A 17250-nucleotide genomic window follows, 5' to 3' on the forward strand; every position below is an offset into this window, starting at 1 on the left:
CTTAAATAAAAAAGAACCTAGACATGTTTGGTGTCTATGAACTCATAATTACCTGGAGAATCATAATGGTAGGTCAGTTTTAGCTTTTAGGCTATGTGCACACGTTGCGGATTAGGCTTAGGAATTTCTGGTACGGATTCTGCCTCTCCTGGCAGAAAACGCACCTGCGGATTTGTCGCGTTTTTTGTGCGGTCCCGCAGCATTTTTTGTGCGTTTTTGCTTTTTGCTGCGGATTTGCTGCGTTTTTTACCCCTGTGGTTTTCTATAATGGAATGGGAACAAAAACGCTGCAGATTCGCAAAAAAGAAGTGACATGCTACTTCTTTTAAACCGCAGCGTTTCCGCAGCAGATATTTCACAACATGAGCACAGCTTTTTTTTTTCTCATTGATTTACATTGTACTGTAAATCAATTGCGGATCTGCAGCGTTTCTGCACGTCAAAAAACGCTGCGGATCCGCAGAGAATCCGCAACGTGTACACATACCCTTAGTGAACATGTTTAAAAAAACCTTTGGTATTGAACTTTTTTTGCAATTTCACTGCACTTGTAATTTTGTTCACGTTTTCCAGTACACAGTAAGTTAAAACCAAGCCCTCAAATGGCCATTTTGACCAAAAAAATAAAAAAATTATGTTTCTGGGAAGAAGGTGAGCAAATAACGAAAAAGCAAAAACAAACTACCTCCAGTCATGAAGGGGTTAAACCAGTTGGTTAAATCACAAAACATAGTTACTAAATAATATTTACAACATGTCTACTTTACATCAGCATCATTTGTGAAACTTTTTTTTTTATTTTGTTAGAAAGTTAGAAGGGTTAAAAGTTGATCAGCTATTTGTCAATTTTTCAACAAAATTTACAAAACCGATTTTGTTTTAGGGACCACATCACAATTGAAGTGACTTTGAGGGGTCTATATGACAGAAAATACCAAAAAGTGACACCATTTTAAAAACTGCACCCCTCAAAGTGCTCAAAACCACACTCAATAAGTTTATTAACCCTTCAGGCAATTTACAGCAATTAAAGCAATATGGAAGGGAAAAAAAATGAAGATTTTACTTTTTCCCCAAAAAAATTGATTTAGCCCCAAATTTAAAAATTTCACAATACTAATATTAGAAAATGGACTATACAATTTGTTGTGCAATTTCCCCTGAGTATGCTGATACCACATATGTGATGTAAAACTACTGTTTGGTGGCACGGCAGGACTCGGGGCATGGCAGGGCTCGCAAGTGAATACAGCACCTTTTTACTTTTGGAAAACAAAATTGGCTGAAATTGATAGCGAACGCCATGTCATGTTTCCAGAGCCCCTGATGTGCCTAAACAATGGATACCTATCTCAAGTGACCCCATTGTGGAATTAATTTAGGGGTGTAGTGAGCATTTTTAACTTTCAGGCAATTCCACCAGATACAGTGGGGAAAATAAGTGTCTGATAGGCTACGTTCACATTAGCGTCATGCGACGCTGCGTCGTCGACGCACGACAACGCATGCGTCATGCGCCCCTATCTTTATCATTGGGGACGCATGCGTTGCGTTGTCATGCGTTTTCGGTAAAACGCACGACGCATGCGTCGTTTCACCGCACCTGGGTGGCGTCAGAGACGCTACCATGTTGCATTTTTGTAGCGTCCAAAAAACGCACGCGTCGCACTTGCGTCGCTCGTGCGTCGTCAATGCGTTACAATTTCCCATTGAAACCTATTGACAACGCACTTGCGTCGTGTGTGTGCGTCGTGCGTGCGTTGTGCGACGCATGCGTCGTTAGATAAAATTAAACAAAAAAGTGTCTAGACAGTGTCTAGACAGTGCAAACAGTGATAAAAACATCCCCCATATATAAAGAAAATGTTGGATTGTTTGTCACTTCTGCTGCAGGCTACACATCAGACTACATCAGACCAGACTGTCTTTTCATCCGCTGTCCAGAGATGTAAGTATAGAATGATTCTGTGCATTTTCTACATGTTTTTTAAAATTGTTTTTGCAAGTTGTGTATTATATTCTGCACTGTGGTTTTTTAAAGATATTGTTGTATTTTTAGTCTGGTTGTGATGTATGGCGTTGTATAGGATGGCGTTTCATTGTCTGCGGCCTTGATTATTGTTCTTTACAGGATAGATTTTTCTTTTCCATTTATTGGTTTGGTGGTGTTTTTTGTATTCAGTTGTGATGTTTTATTCTTGCATTATATGATGGCGTTTAATAGTCTCCGGTCCTGTCGGTTATTGTAAAGTATGGTAGTATAGAATGATTCTGCGCCCTTTTATTACATTTAATAATTTTTTATTGCAAGTTGTGTATTATGTTCAGCACTGTGGTTGTGTAAAGACATTGTTGTATGTTTCTGGTTGTGATGTATGGCGTTGTATGGCCTTTTATATTGTATCCGTCCCTGTTGGATTTATTGTAAAGTATGGTGTGTTAATGTTTCTGCCCTTAATTTTTGGGGGTTGATAATTTTTACCTTTCAAAAATCTATTGTGTTTTTTGGGTTTCTCCATGCATACTGTACTTTTTAAACAAAAAAAAAAACTCTTTTGGGATTACTACATAGGGTCTGTTGTAGATTAGTTTTCTTATCTTTAGGCTTTTGTTTACTTTGGCATTGGGTTGTCTCTGCCATTGTTTCTTAATCAATGTGGCAGTGTTGTTTGCTCAGCGTTAGTTCAGTTGGAGTGCAATGTTCTTTGTGGTTGAAATGAAAATGTTTTTTTTTTTTTTTATATTGCTGGATTGTGCATAGGAGCATAGGATCAATGTTATTTTGTTTTTTTTTTCAGAATCAGAATTGCATTATGGCCAGCGATACCAGCAACACACCACCGCTGACGAGTCCGGTGAGTACATGATCTACTATTGCTTACTATATTCGCTGTCATTTGTAGATGGGTCACTCAACTTTTTGGTAAACTATTTTGCAGGCTTCTTCAAGTGAGGAGGAGAACCAGGAGGAACAGAGGGAGCAGGAGCAGGGACCACGGGGCCAAGCTGTGGTTGCAGGACGGAGAGTAAGTTTTTATTTCAAACCTATTCATTTTTGTTCTGTAATTTTTTTGTTTTTGCGGGTATGGGGGGTGGTGGGAGGGGGTGGTGGTGTTTGTGGTAGGTGGCGGTGGAGGAGGTAGGGACAACTTTTTTTTTTTTCTTGCAAACATTAATATTTTCCATTTATTCTAGGTTTCACAATGGGCCCTGGATGAACCACTGGATATTGACCTGATGGTGGCATCCATTGAAGCACGGGGCCCGTTGTGGGACAGCCATGACCCCCGGCACGCGGACCAGGGCATATTGCGGCGTCTGTGGTTAGAGATGGCACAATCGCTGTGGGATGGCTTCGACAGCGCTTCCCCCAAGGCCAAAGCTAGTTTCCGTAAGTATTTCCAAAATGCTGCTGTGACCCATCATGCCAGGATTACACAACCGTCTGTGATGTCTTCTATTGGTATTGCACATGGTTGCGTAATCGTTTTCAATATATTCTCTAAAACATTTTTTATTTTTTTAATTTATACACAGTTAAACAATTGAGGACCAGATGGCGCTCCATGAAGGACCGCTTCAGGAGGGGCCTGAAAAAGGAGCAACAGAGCCGTAGTGGTGCTGCCGCTTCAAGGACCTCGGTGTACAAGTACAACCGTATGCTGCAGTTCTTGCGACCGGTCCTTGAAAGCAGAGAGTAAGTATAGTACCTATGCACACACCTAGTTTTTACAACATGCATATTCACCTACTATATTCCAGCCACGTAGCTTATTGCCCAGCCAGTTATTTTGGCAAGTACAAAGTATAGAAATGAAGAAAAAAAGGAAAGCTCACCGAGGCGTGAAAAGTAAAAAATACATACTTTTATCCTCTTCAATCATAAGCAGAGGATGAAACATCAGCACAATACAATAGACACTATCTACGCGTTTCAGGTGACAGGGAACATCCGACCTGAAACGCGTAGATAGTGTTTTTATTGTATTGTGCAGATGTTTCATCCTCTGCTTCTGCTTGAAGTGAATAAAGTATTTATTTTTTACTTTTCACGCCTCGTTGACCTCGAATTTTTTATTCATTTCTGGTCTTCTCACACTTGACACAGCGGCTCCCTTCTGTGATTACTACAATAGAGAGCTTGACTTACTAGTAATTTCCCTGAAATCATAAGTATACAGAAAACAGAAAGATAGTAGATTGGCCATGCCCAGGCAATATTTCATAGTGGAGTAGTATAGTGCCCATCCAGTTGTATCCCAGATTTTTTATACACAAAAAATTAAAATATAATAGACACGTCATACCTTCAACTGCAAGGCAGGTTATGTTCCCATGGTTGCTCAGCTCGCAGGACCTGTGATGTTATCTCGGTCACATGACCGTGACGTCATGGCAGTTCCAACGTAAGCATAATTGTCTGGCGTTACAAACCGCAACCATGGGTGACTATTTGTAATTAAATAAATGCATTTTTTTTTAATATTGATGTTGCATATGCAGTGTCAATATTAAAAATAGGTTAATATTAATGGCGGCAATGGATACCTGGCGGTAAAGTTAATTAATGACGAATGTGAAATGTGATATTTAGTATACTAATGGTTTCCTTATGTTTTCACAGAACACACAGCAGCACCCGCGAGGCTGTCCGACCCTCTGGAGCGGTCCTTTGTGAAGCGCCATCTGAACTGTCGCAGCCATCCCACAGCGAGAGCAGGTCTGCACCACCATAATCTGGCAAACCGGCAGCCGGTCCATCAGATGTTCCCCTGGCCGAGGCCTCTGGCGTTCCTTCCTTCGGGTCTTCCCGACAGCGTCAGCGGGCCTCGGACAGGGCGGTCATGCCCGAATTTTTACATTTGAGCACCGTATTTCAGAATAGTTTCAAGGCGCTGTGCGATAAAATGTCCAATATCGAACGGCGTCTTGAAAACATCGAAACGGATCTCTTGAGGCCGGCCAAACATTTTTTTAGTGCCATTCACAAGGGCATGTTTGAACATCTTACGCCGGAACTCCAGATTTCGGTCATGCAGGGCTGCAATAATGCATATGTCACTGCTCTGCAGCAGGCTCGGGTCATGCAGTCAGCGACAAATGTGCCCGCAGTACCATCGCTGGCTGCCATGACTCCGACTCCTGCTGCAGAGCACCACCACAGAGCTCCGCGTGCCGATGGCCACCGCCACCACCACCGCCACCACAGAACAGAGCCCCAAAGTTCAGAGCATGACAGGCCTTCAAGGGCACACAGACGGGAAGCCGACCCACACCCAGAGGGAGAGAGGAGGCAAAAAAAGAAGACGACGACGACAAGCACTACGACCTTGGCTATGGCTGCTCCCAAAACTACCACCAGAACACAGCCTGGGTCGACCCGGAGCACACCAAGTACCCAGGCTGGGTCTACACGGAGTACACCCAGTACCCAGCCTGGGTCTACAAGGAGTACACCATCACAGCCTGGGTCTACCCGGAGCCGGAGTAGCCAGTCAAGGACACTGGTCGTCCCTCCTCCTCCCTCACCTCCTGCTTTGGCAGTCTCGCCACCATCAACTGCCTGGATTGATGTCGGCATCCCGTCTAGTGTCATAGACTATGCTGCTTCCTCCCCCTCGTCCTCCTCCTCGGTCTCCTCAACACCCCCAAAAAGTGGGGGATATCAATCCCCTTTAATCGCTGATGTTGATACCCCCTAACATTTCCCATTCCTTTTTTTTTTGTTGTCCCTAAATAAAATTTATATTTTTTAAAAAAAAATTAGTTTTTATTGTCTCAAATAAAGTTTGCACCAAATCACACCTTGCGCCGTGTACACAAATCTTGTCTTTGTAACACCTGATGTGCAATGTCTGACAATATTTTTTCAATTTTTTTTTTCATTTTTTTATAGGGCTGTCGCTCATTGTACTATCAGATGTTACAAACACAAACAGCATTGCTCAATATGTCAGGTTAAAAATGTACCATCACACAACGATTTCAGCATCGATAAAGTTGGTTTTTGTGTGTAACCAACGTTATCTTTTATGAAATCGTAAAACGATTAGGCCCCTGCTGTGTCAGCGAATAATTTGGAATTTTTTGGGGTAACTGGTCACACGCTGTTATTGTTGGATCGGCGTGTTTGACACCGATCCAGCGATGTCTTTGTTTTAAACAAGGGAATATTGGGTTACTAGCGCAGTGTTTTAAACACTCAAATAAAATGTGAACAATACCCCACAAATATAAAAAGGTGTCAACCACGTCCCTCGCCGTCATCTTTCCGCACTGACTGACACTGTGATTCCCGCCCGTAAAGCAGAGCACACCGTTGACTTAATAATAAACGCTGTGCTGTGCTTTAGGACTGGCACAGTACGGAAAGCTGACGGCGATGGACGTGTCACACACCGGAATGTAAGGGTTTTTTGTATTTTTTAAAATTACATTTACAATGGTAAACATCATGAGTGCGGCCATAACACGGGGACTTGCTCTTTTTTGGTCGCTGGAGAGCTGTCTGTGTGACAGCTCTCCAGCAACCACGCGACAAATAAACAACGATCACGGTCCGGTCGTATCACTGGTCGGTCTCGTTGGATAATAGTTTTATTAATGTACATTAAGAATATTGGTCAGGTGAGGTGGTAGCAATGTTCACAGTGTCGCCACTATTTGACTCTGGACGATTTATAGCATCCTGAGTACAATAGTGTTAACTCTGTAGAGTTTTGCAAACATGATCGTCTCCCTCCTTGTCAAGCCAGGTTCCATATGCAAATAGTCTGCAGGATTAAAAATGGTTGACAAGGTGGGAGCCGATACGTCAAAACTATGGAACACACAAATTTTGTGGGACACACATTTCTTTCAATAAAATTGGATTTTATTACTATTACTATGGAAAAACGTATGGGAGATTTGTTTTTTGAAAACGGAAAGGCACAAGAACTTTATTTCAAAACACAACGCATTAGACAATCAGGGGACATTATAGGATGGTTAAATGACATGGACTCCACAGTGTTTACATGACATCATAATAACAAGAAGAATTAAACCATTTGATCTTGCCATGAAACACGGCCAACATCTGAAACAAAGTATGCAGCAAATTGGTCCCTCATATGAGCAATCTCCACAGTTGTCCGCAGAGGATGATCTTGATAATCAGGCAATGGATTTTGTATGGGTTCATCGAGTTCCACGTTGACTCTCTCTTTATCAATAATAAAATTGTGGAGAACCACACACGCCTTCACCACCTCATCCACTGTCTCAATTTTCAAATTTATAGCGGATCCTAAGATACGCCATTTGGAGACAAGGATTCCAAAGGCGCACTCCACAGTTCTTCTGGCCCTGGACAGTCTATAATTAAATATAGTTTTGGTGCGGTCCAACCCCCGACTGGAGTACGGTTTAAGTAGGTTGCCACTCATTTGAAAAGCCTCATCCCCAACAACAACAAATGACAGGGCCGGGCCTTCGGTGTTGGGAAGAGGTCGTGGATGGGGGAAATTAAAATTGTTATTGTACAATCTTCGGCCCATATCAGACTCCTTAAATGTCCGTGAATCATTTGCACGGCCAAACGCTCCAATGTCCACAGCGAGAAACCTGCAGTCCGCACCTGCAATTGCCATCAGCACGGTGGAAAAGTATTTTTTATAATTAAAAAAAAGAGATCCACTTCTTGAAGGCTTGGTAATCCTAATGTGCTTCCCATCCACGGCTCCAATACAGTTAGGGAAAGAACACACTTGTTCGAATTTTTGGGCGTTGGCCTGCCATATTTCTCTTGTAGGGATGGGTAAAAATTCCTCCCGGAGGTTGTCCCACAATGCGCGGCATGTGTCGGCAATAATTCCAGACAGTGTGGAGACTCCAATCCGAAACTGGAAATGCAGTGATCTCAATGTCTCTCCGGTAGCAAGGAAACTGACAAGAAAAAAAATAAATAAATGTAATTAATTAAATTGATTTGAAAAAAATTTTCATTCATAATTACAATCCCCCACCCCACAATAGCAAAACACATTACTTTAAAAAATAGCAAGAACATATAAATCCTTCACATTGCATTACGTACCGTAGAGTCACCAGCAGACGTTCCTCGGGGGAAATCGATTTACGGAGCTGCGTGTCCTGCCTGGAAATGCTTCCTTCCACCAGACGCAGCAGATATCGGAAGCTGTTTTGTGACATCCTGGTGTATTCGAAGTATTTCTCCTGGTTCTCATTTAATTCACCAAACAGACAATGGTAGGCTCCACGACTCTCTTGGACTTCCACTATAGGGTGTAGCCAAAAACGCCGACGACTCCTTCTCCGTAGTTTGTCTCTTTTCCTCTGTTCATGACAGGCAATAGCATAAGCAATAGCAAGGGCTAATTCCAGCTCAAAATTGAGGTAGATACTCTCCATGGTACGCTCCTTCCTGATGCTGTATGGTTGGAAATAATCTATGTCGGGGTATATATACCACTATTACATTAATACCCACCCTCATCTACCCATTGGTGGCATTATCTATTGTCTAGACACTAGACCCACCCTCTTCTATTCATTGGTGGTGTTATCTAGTGTCTAGACACTAAATTGTGTGTAAAGATATAATCATTGTTTGACAACGCATGCGTCGTAAAACGCTGCGTTTTTTGTAAAAACGCAACAAAAACGCACAAAAAACGCTGCGTTTTACGACGCATCCGTCCGACGCTTGCGTCAAAAAAGGTGCGTTTTTGCGTGCGTTTCCGATCCGTCGTGCGTTGCGTCGGCGACGCAGCGTCGCATGACGCTAATGTGAACGTAGCCATACAGTGCCGATTTTGCAAATTTTCCCACCAACAAAGAATTGAGAGGTCTAATTTTTTTCATAGGTACACTTTAACTGTGAGAGACAAAATCTGAAAGGAAAATCTAGAAAATCACATTGTATGATTGTTCCATAATTAATTTGCATTTTATTGCATGAAATGAGCATTTGAGATGACAGAAAAGCAATATTTGGTACAGAAACCTTTGTTTGCAATTACAGAGGTGACGCTTCCTGTAGTTCCTGACCAAGTTTGCACACACTGCAGCAGGGATTTTGGCTCACTCCTCCATACAGATCTTCTCCAGATCTTTTAGGTTTTGGGGCTGTAGCTGGGCAACATTGAGTTTCAGTTCCCTCCAAAGTATTTCTATTGGGGTCAGGTCTGGCTAGACCACTCCGGAACCATGAAATGCTTCTTACGGAGCCACTCCTTATTTGCCCTGGCTGTGCGTTTTGAGTCACTGTCATGCTGGAAGGCCCAGCCCTGACCCATCTTCAATGCTCTTACTGAGGGAAGAAGGTTGTTGGCCAAAGTCTTGCTGAAGATGACCCTATCCATCTTAACTTCAATAAGGTGCAGTCATCCTGCCCCCTTCTCAGAAAAGCACCCCCCAAAGTATGATGCTTCCACCATGCTTTATGGCTTTCATGGTGTTCTTGGGGTTGTACTTATCCTTCTTCTTCCTCCAAAAACGGTGAGTGAAGTTGATACCAAAATGTTCTATTTTGGTCTCATCTGACCACAGGACCTTCTCCCATGCCTCTTCTGGATCATCCAGATATCCTTTGGAATACTTAAAATGGGCCTGGACATGTGCTGACAGGAGTAGGGGGGGGGGCGTGGCCAGCATCTGAGGGAGCAGGACGCGTTCTCCACGAGCTCCTCTGGAAATCGCTTATATCTAAGCCATCCACTTATTCTAAAGCCCCATTCCACTTCCCCAGAGGCACCACCTGCCCGCCTCAGGACTAAGGAGCCGACCCCTGGCCATATTGTGCCCTAAGACTCGTGTCTGGTGATCTGCCGCGCGCCTGAGGCCTGGTGAGAGCTGGATCCACCAAAAATAAAACCCCAACATAATCAGGTTCCTCGCATCATGTTCTCATAAACTTTATGTAGTTAATAGCCCTCTGTGTCTGTACTGCTACATACTTAGGCAGTTAACTGGTTCATGCAGCTTTACATGAACACCTGAGCCTTACACTATGGCTGGTCCGAATAACTAAAGCAATTGTTACCATCCACCTCTCATGTCTCCCCTTTTCCTCATAGTTTGTAAGCTTGCAAGCAGGGCCCTCATTCCTCCTGGTATCTGTTTTGAACTGTGATCTCTGTTATGCTGTAATGTCTATTGTCTGTACAAGTCCCCTCAATAAGTTGTAAAGCGCTGCGGAATATGTTGGCGCTCTATAAAAAAAAATTATTATTATTATTTATCCCCCTCTGCTGAGTGCTGCACCTCTCGCCTCCTCCGAGTCTGAGACCAGCAGCGGACGATCTCACGAGGGGCGAGCGACACAACAGATCCTCCCTGGGAGCCCTGGCGCCGGAAGAAATGCACTGGGACCGGTCGGGTGAGTGGACGGCCACCCGCAAGCAACGCCACCTTCACAGAGCTGCGCGGGAGATCTAGGCTACTCGCCAGCCTTCCTGGGCGTACTCCCGACCACGACCCCCGCCTGGCGCCGCGCTCTCCGGTTCCCGTTGCATCGCGGTGGGTGCCTCCGGAGGACCGAGAGTGGCGGGGAGTGTGCCAACCAGGCGGTGGCGCTGTTACCGCTCCTGGACCTGCTGCCGCACACTCTGCAGTGAATCGCCTGAAACTGGGAAAGCTGGGTGCCGGTACCTAAGTTGCTGCTCGCCCCACACAAAGAGGTACTGTGCGACCCCAATCTTTGCCCCTTATCCCAGGACGCCAACTGAACTCTCAGGGCCATCTCACCGGCTCTGCCACAAGTACAGGCCCGGCCTCTGCCGCCTACCCTGAGCCCTAGCCATAGGTGGCCTGTAACCCACGCAAAGTGGGATCACTTCATACACTTCCTATGAAAGCCAGGTGTCCGTAACACCTCCCATCACAAAAGCTAATTCTAAACTACACTTGTACACCTAATCTCTCTCTCTTGGTTGCCTCACCAACCCCCATAAGATACAGTTAGGTCCATATATATTTGGACAGAGACAACATTTTTCTAATTTTGGTTATAGACATTACCACAATGAATTTTAAACAAAACAATTGAGATGCAGTTGAAGTTCAGCCTTTCAGCTTTCATTTGAGGGTATCCAGAATAAAATTGGATGAAGGGTTTAGGAGTTTCAGCTCCTTAACATGTGCCACCCTGTTTTTAAAGGGACCAAAAGTAATTGGACAGATTAAATAATTTTAAATGAAATGTTCATTTCTAGTACTTGGTTGAAAACCCTTTGTTGGCAATGACTGCCTGAAGTCTTGAACTCTTGGACATCACCAGACACTGTGTTTCCTCCTTTTTAATGCTCTGCCAGGCCTTCACTGTGGTGGTTTTCAGTTGCTGTTTGTTTGTGGGCCTTTCTGTCTGAAGTTTAGTCTTTAACAAGTGAAATGCATGCTCAATTGGGTTGAGATCAGGTGACTGACTTGTCCATTCAAAAATATTCCACTTATTTGCTTTAATAAACTCCTGGGTTGCTTTGGCTTTATGTTTTGGGTCATTGTCCATCTGTAGTATGAAACGACAACCAATCAGTTTTGCTGCATTTGGCTGGATCTGAGCACACAGTATGGCTCTGAATACCTCAGAATTCATTCTGCTGCTTCTGTCCTGTGTCACATCATCAATAAACACTAGTGACCCAGTGCCACTGGCAGCCATGCATGCTCAAGCCATTACACTGCCTCCGCCATGTTTTACAGATGATGTGGTATGCTTTGGATCATGAGCTGTACCACGCCTTCGCCATACTTTTCTCTTTCCATTATTCTGGTAGAGGTTGATCTTGGTTTCATCCGTCCAAAGAATGTTCTTCCAGAACTGTGCTGGCATTTTTAGATGTTTTTTAGCAAAGTCCAGTCTAGCCTTTTTATTCTTGATGCTTATGAGTGGCTTGCACCATGCAGTGAATCCTCTGTATTTACTTTCATGCAGTCTTCTCTTTATGGTAGATTTGGATATTGATATGCCTACCTCCTGGAGAGTGTAGTTCCCTTGGTTGGCTGTTGTGAAGGGGTTTCTCTTCACCATGGAGATTATTCTGCAATCATCCACCACTGTTGTCTTCCATGGGCACCCAGGTCTTTTTGCATTGATGAGTTCACCAGTGCTTTCTTTCTTTCTCAGGATGTACCAAACTGTAGATTTTGCCACTCCTAATATTGTAGCAATTTCACGGATGTTTTTTTTCTGTTTTTGCAGCTTAAGGATGGCTTGCTTCACCTGCATGGAGAGCTCCTTTGACCGCATGTTTACTTCACTGCAAAACCTTCCAAATGCAAGCACCACACCTCAAATCAACTCCAGGCCTTTTATCTGCTTAATTGAGAATGCCATAACGAAGGGATTGCCCACACCTGTCCATGAAATAGCCTTGGAGTCAATTGTCCAATTACTTTTGGTCCCTTTAAAAACAGTGTGGCACATGTTAAGGAGCTGAAACTCCTAAACCCTTCATCCAATTTTATTGTGGATACCCTCAAATGAAAGCTGAAAGTCTGAATTTCAACTGCATCTGAATTGTTTTGTTTAAAATTCATTGTGGTAATGCCTAGAACCAAAATTAGAAAAATGTTGCCTCTGTCCAAATATATATGGACCTAACTGTATAAGCCTACGCTTAGGGGAAACTGAGGGAGATCTGGGAGTTCTCTTTATTTGCTGCACATCTCACGCATGATGGTGAAATCCTCACAAAAACTGACGAGATCGGGGTTAAAGTCCACCAGCTCCAAACCACTTGCAGACATGGATAAATTCCTGAAAAAGCAAGGCAACACATCCAACTCTGCTAAATCCTCTCACTCAATGGGGAAAGACCCAGAAGCTTACAAAGAATCTGAACGAGAGAGTGACGGAGACACCGACGACCAAGATAAGGGTGAACTGGTAACGAGGTCATTTATTAAAAGGATCCTAGGCAAAACACTAGAACACATAGGCAGAGATCTCTCTACCATCAAGCAAGACCTCAGCCAACTGGGTCACAGAATCGAAGCGATAGAGGCCTCCCATGCGGAAATAATCCAAAGCTCCAACTCCAATCTAACTTGCCATAAACGGCACGAGGACCACATCAATAAGAAATATACCATACTGGAGGATCATGAATATAGGGAAAGAAGGAACAATTTGAGACTCAAAGGTGTCCCCGAGTCCATACTTCCAGATGCCTTGATTCCCACTGTTACTGAAATCTTCCATTCGATCCTTACTCCCTCAGACTCATCAGAACTTGATATGGTGAGAGTACACAGAGCACTTAGGCCCAAACCGAAGCCCGATGAAGCTCCTTGAGATGTCTTATGTCGTTTCCTCGACTTCAGAACAAAAGACCTACTTCTGAAAAGAGCTAGGGAAGCAGACTCGATCACCTTTGGAGGAACCCCAGTCCAAATTTTCCAAGACCTCTCTGCCTCCACGCTTTATAAAAGACGCCTTTTAAGACCTCTCACCTCGATTCTCCAACAAAGGCATTATCCATATCGCTGGCTCTTCCCCTTTGTCATCTCCATGTCCGCAAAAGATCGGAAATTCCTTATTAAATCCACCGCCGATATTAAATCTGTCTGCGAAGATCTGGAGATTCAACTTGACCAAACGCTTGTCCTAGAAACTACCTGTGAGGCCCATCGTCTGAAACCTCTCCCCTTTCCTACTCCGTGGCAAGACGCATCTACTCTGAAAACCTCAAGATCAAAACGTCGCTCTTCAAAAGGCACGCCACCCAGGGATGAGGAAGACGACCCCGGAGGATGAATAATAGAGAATCACTAATGTCTTTTTTTTCTGTTTACCTATTTCTCTCCGTTCTTTATGGTTTCAAGGGCTCTCTGACACTTGTCACTAGCCCACAAAGTTAAATATTTGTGCAGCGCTACTACCGCTAATTTAGGAGTCTTAGCCTCCTATACGACGATGTTAATTATAACTCCCTCTATTTGATCCCCCTTCTCTTCCCCCCTAGATGTTACAATTGCAATGTTTTTTCCCTCACCTAAGGTTATGTACCCTCATGTACTACTTCAATGGCTATATTACTACTATGTATTTACCATTCTAACCCCCTCTCTCTCATCCGTCTCTCCCACCCCTTTCCTTCTTCCCTCTTCCCTGGATCCGATGGTCGAGTCTCATCCTCATCCGATTTGCCTTCAATCACTTCCACCATGATGGTAAACCGTAAGTCTTTTCAGATTATTTCACACAACTCACACGGCCTAAACTCCCCAATCCCAAGATCACAAACACTTGCCTTTTTCAAAAAATCAGGCTACGATATACTACTCTTGCAAGAGACCCATTTCACCCCCGACAAGACCCCTTCCTTTGAGAAGTGTTTTTTCGATAGCTGGTTCCACGCTAGCTCCCCCCAAAAAGGATCTAGAGGCGTCTCGATAGCCCTTGCTAGGGGTGTCCCCTTCCTTCTCTTGGATAGCAAGATTGACCCTGAGGGCCGCTATGTTTTCATCAAGGGGCTTATAGCTGGTAACATGGTGACCCTTGGCAGTCTGTATGCACCCAACAAATGCCACCTGAAATGGCTTCGCAAAGCCTTATCCCTCCTACGTACATTCCAGGAAAGTGTAGTCATCTTGGGTGGTGATCTAAATGTTGCACTAGATCCAGCCCTAGACACATCTACAAAAAAAAACTCTATTTCCCTGAGAGATTTGGCTCGCCTTAAATCAATTATACATTCGTTAGAGTTGGTCGATGCCTGGAGGTATCTGCACCCTTCCGATATTGATTTCACATATTACTCGCATCCCCATAACTCTTATCACCACCTCGACTACATCCTAGTGTCCAGATCCATTCTACCCTCCACACTGAAGGCTGATATAATTCCCGCCATACACTCGGACCACTCTGTGGTACTGACTAACCTAGAATTCCACAAACCATACTCCAGCTTCAACTCTTGGAGGCTCCATGAGTCTATACTACATAGCGAGGAATTCAAAAACCGTATCTGTGAGTCACTGCAAGAATTTTTCAAAATTAACGTCTCTCCAGACATTGCTCCTCCTGTGTTATGGGAGGCACATAAGGCCACGATCCAAGGGTTTTTTATTTCAATTGCCTCTTTCCTAAACAAACAAAGGAAATAAAAAATTCTTGTCTTATACAATGATATCGTGAAAAAAACTTTCACAAACCACATTCACCCAACTCACCGACAAACGCCAATCTCTCAGGGACCTCTTCAACACACAGTCCTCCTAACATTATCTATCCTGGAAAAACAAAATCTTTGCCCATGGAGACAAAGCCTCCAAACTCATGATCTCACTGATCAAAAAACGCCAAACCTGAACATTTATTCATAGAATCAAATCTAAGGATGGCAAAATCCTCCAGCAATACAATCAGATCACCGACTCCTTTCTGTCCTTCTATAAAGATCTATATCAACTCAGACACAATGATACAATAGAAGATAAAAATCAGAGGAGATCCCACGTCCAAGCTTTCTTATCCTCCTTACACCTCCCTAAACTAAAGGTACTGTCACATTTAGCGACGCTGCAGCGATCTAGACAACGATCCCGATCGCTGCAGCGTCGCTGTGTGGTTGCTGGAGAGCTGCCAGACAGACAGCTCTCCAGCGACCAACTATACGAAGTCCCCTGGTAACCAGGGTAAACATCGGGTTACTAAGCGCAGGGCCGCGCTTAGTAACCCGATGTTTACCCTGGTTACCAGTGCTAATGCAAAAAAAAAAAAAAAAACACTACATACTTACATTCCGGTGTCTGTCCCCCGTCGCTGTGCTTTCCTGCACTGTCAGCGCCGGCTGGCCGTAAAGCACAGCGGTGACGTCACCGCTGTAATCTGCTTTACGGCTGGCCGGCACTGACAGTGCAGGGAAGCAGAACGCCGAGGGATGCGACAGACACCGGAATGTAAGTATGAAGTGTTTGGGTTTTTTACATTTACACTGGTAACCAGGGTAAATATCGGGTTACTAAGCGTGGCCCTGCGCTTAGTAACCCGATGTTTACCCTGGTTACCAGTGAAGACATCGCTGAATCGGCATCACACACGCCGATTCAGCGATGTTTGCGGGAGATCCAGCGACGAAATAAAGTTCTGGCCTTTCTGCTCCGACCAACGATGTCACAGCAGGATCCAGATCGCTGCTGCGTGTCAAACACAACGATATCGCTATCCAGGATGCTGCAACGTCATGGATCGCTAGCGATATCGTTGTGAAGTTGGTCAGTGTGAAGGTACCTTAACCAACCTCCAGCAAGATTGCCTACTCAGACCTTTTGACCTCTCTGATCTCCAGTCCACCCTGTCTAGGGGAGGTAAGCGGAGGGCCCCTGGCCCAGATGGGCTCCCTAAAATCTATTACAAAACCTTTGCTGATATCTTAGGCCCACACCTTCTGAACGTCTGTAACGCAGTCCTGGGTGGGAAATCATTCCCCTCTCAGTCAATAGAAGCCCACATTTCTCTTCTTCATAAAGAAGGTAAAGACCCAGAATGTTGTGGAAGCTATAGGCCTATCTCCCTACTCAATGTTGATCTAAAAATTTATGCCAGTCTTATTACGCGGGAGATTGGCAGAGCTCATGCCACAACTCATTTCTCTCAATCAATCAGGCTTCGTGGTAGGACGTGAGGGGAGGGACAATACATCTAGAATTCTTCACCTTATTCAATATGCAAAAATACGGAAAACTCCACTCGTTCTGTTGGGGACAGACGCCGAAAAGGCTTTTCACAGGGTGGATTGGATATTACTTCATGAAACACTTCTTGCTTTCCACATCCCCCCCCAACTAGTAGATGCTATTTTCCAAATGTACACTACCCCCTCTGCCTGTCTAAGAATAAACAATCTACTATCGGACCCTTTCTACATACAGAATGGCACGAGGCAGGGATGCCCTCTCTCTCCGATTTTATATGTATTGGCCATGGAGCCTCTCATTCAGAGCATTCAACAGGATCCAGATATTAAGGGAGTCCAGGTAGGTGGTTTCCACCATAAATCTGCAGCGTTTGCTGATGATCTCTTGGTGTTCCTATCTGATCCCGAGGAGGGCATCCCTGCCTTCGTCCGCATATTAGACCTATACGGGGAACTTTCTAATTACAAAATCAATATCACTAAATCGGAAGCACTCAGTATTAACATCCCCAAACCCGCTATAGATAAACTAAAAAAACTATACCCCTTCAAGTGGCCCTCTAGATTCATCACCAACCTGGGGATTAAGATTGGGAGGTCG

The sequence above is a fragment of the Ranitomeya imitator genome, chromosome 3 (assembly GCF_032444005.1).
Source record: "Ranitomeya imitator isolate aRanImi1 chromosome 3, aRanImi1.pri, whole genome shotgun sequence".
Classification (NCBI taxonomy): domain Eukaryota; kingdom Metazoa; phylum Chordata; class Amphibia; order Anura; family Dendrobatidae; genus Ranitomeya; species Ranitomeya imitator.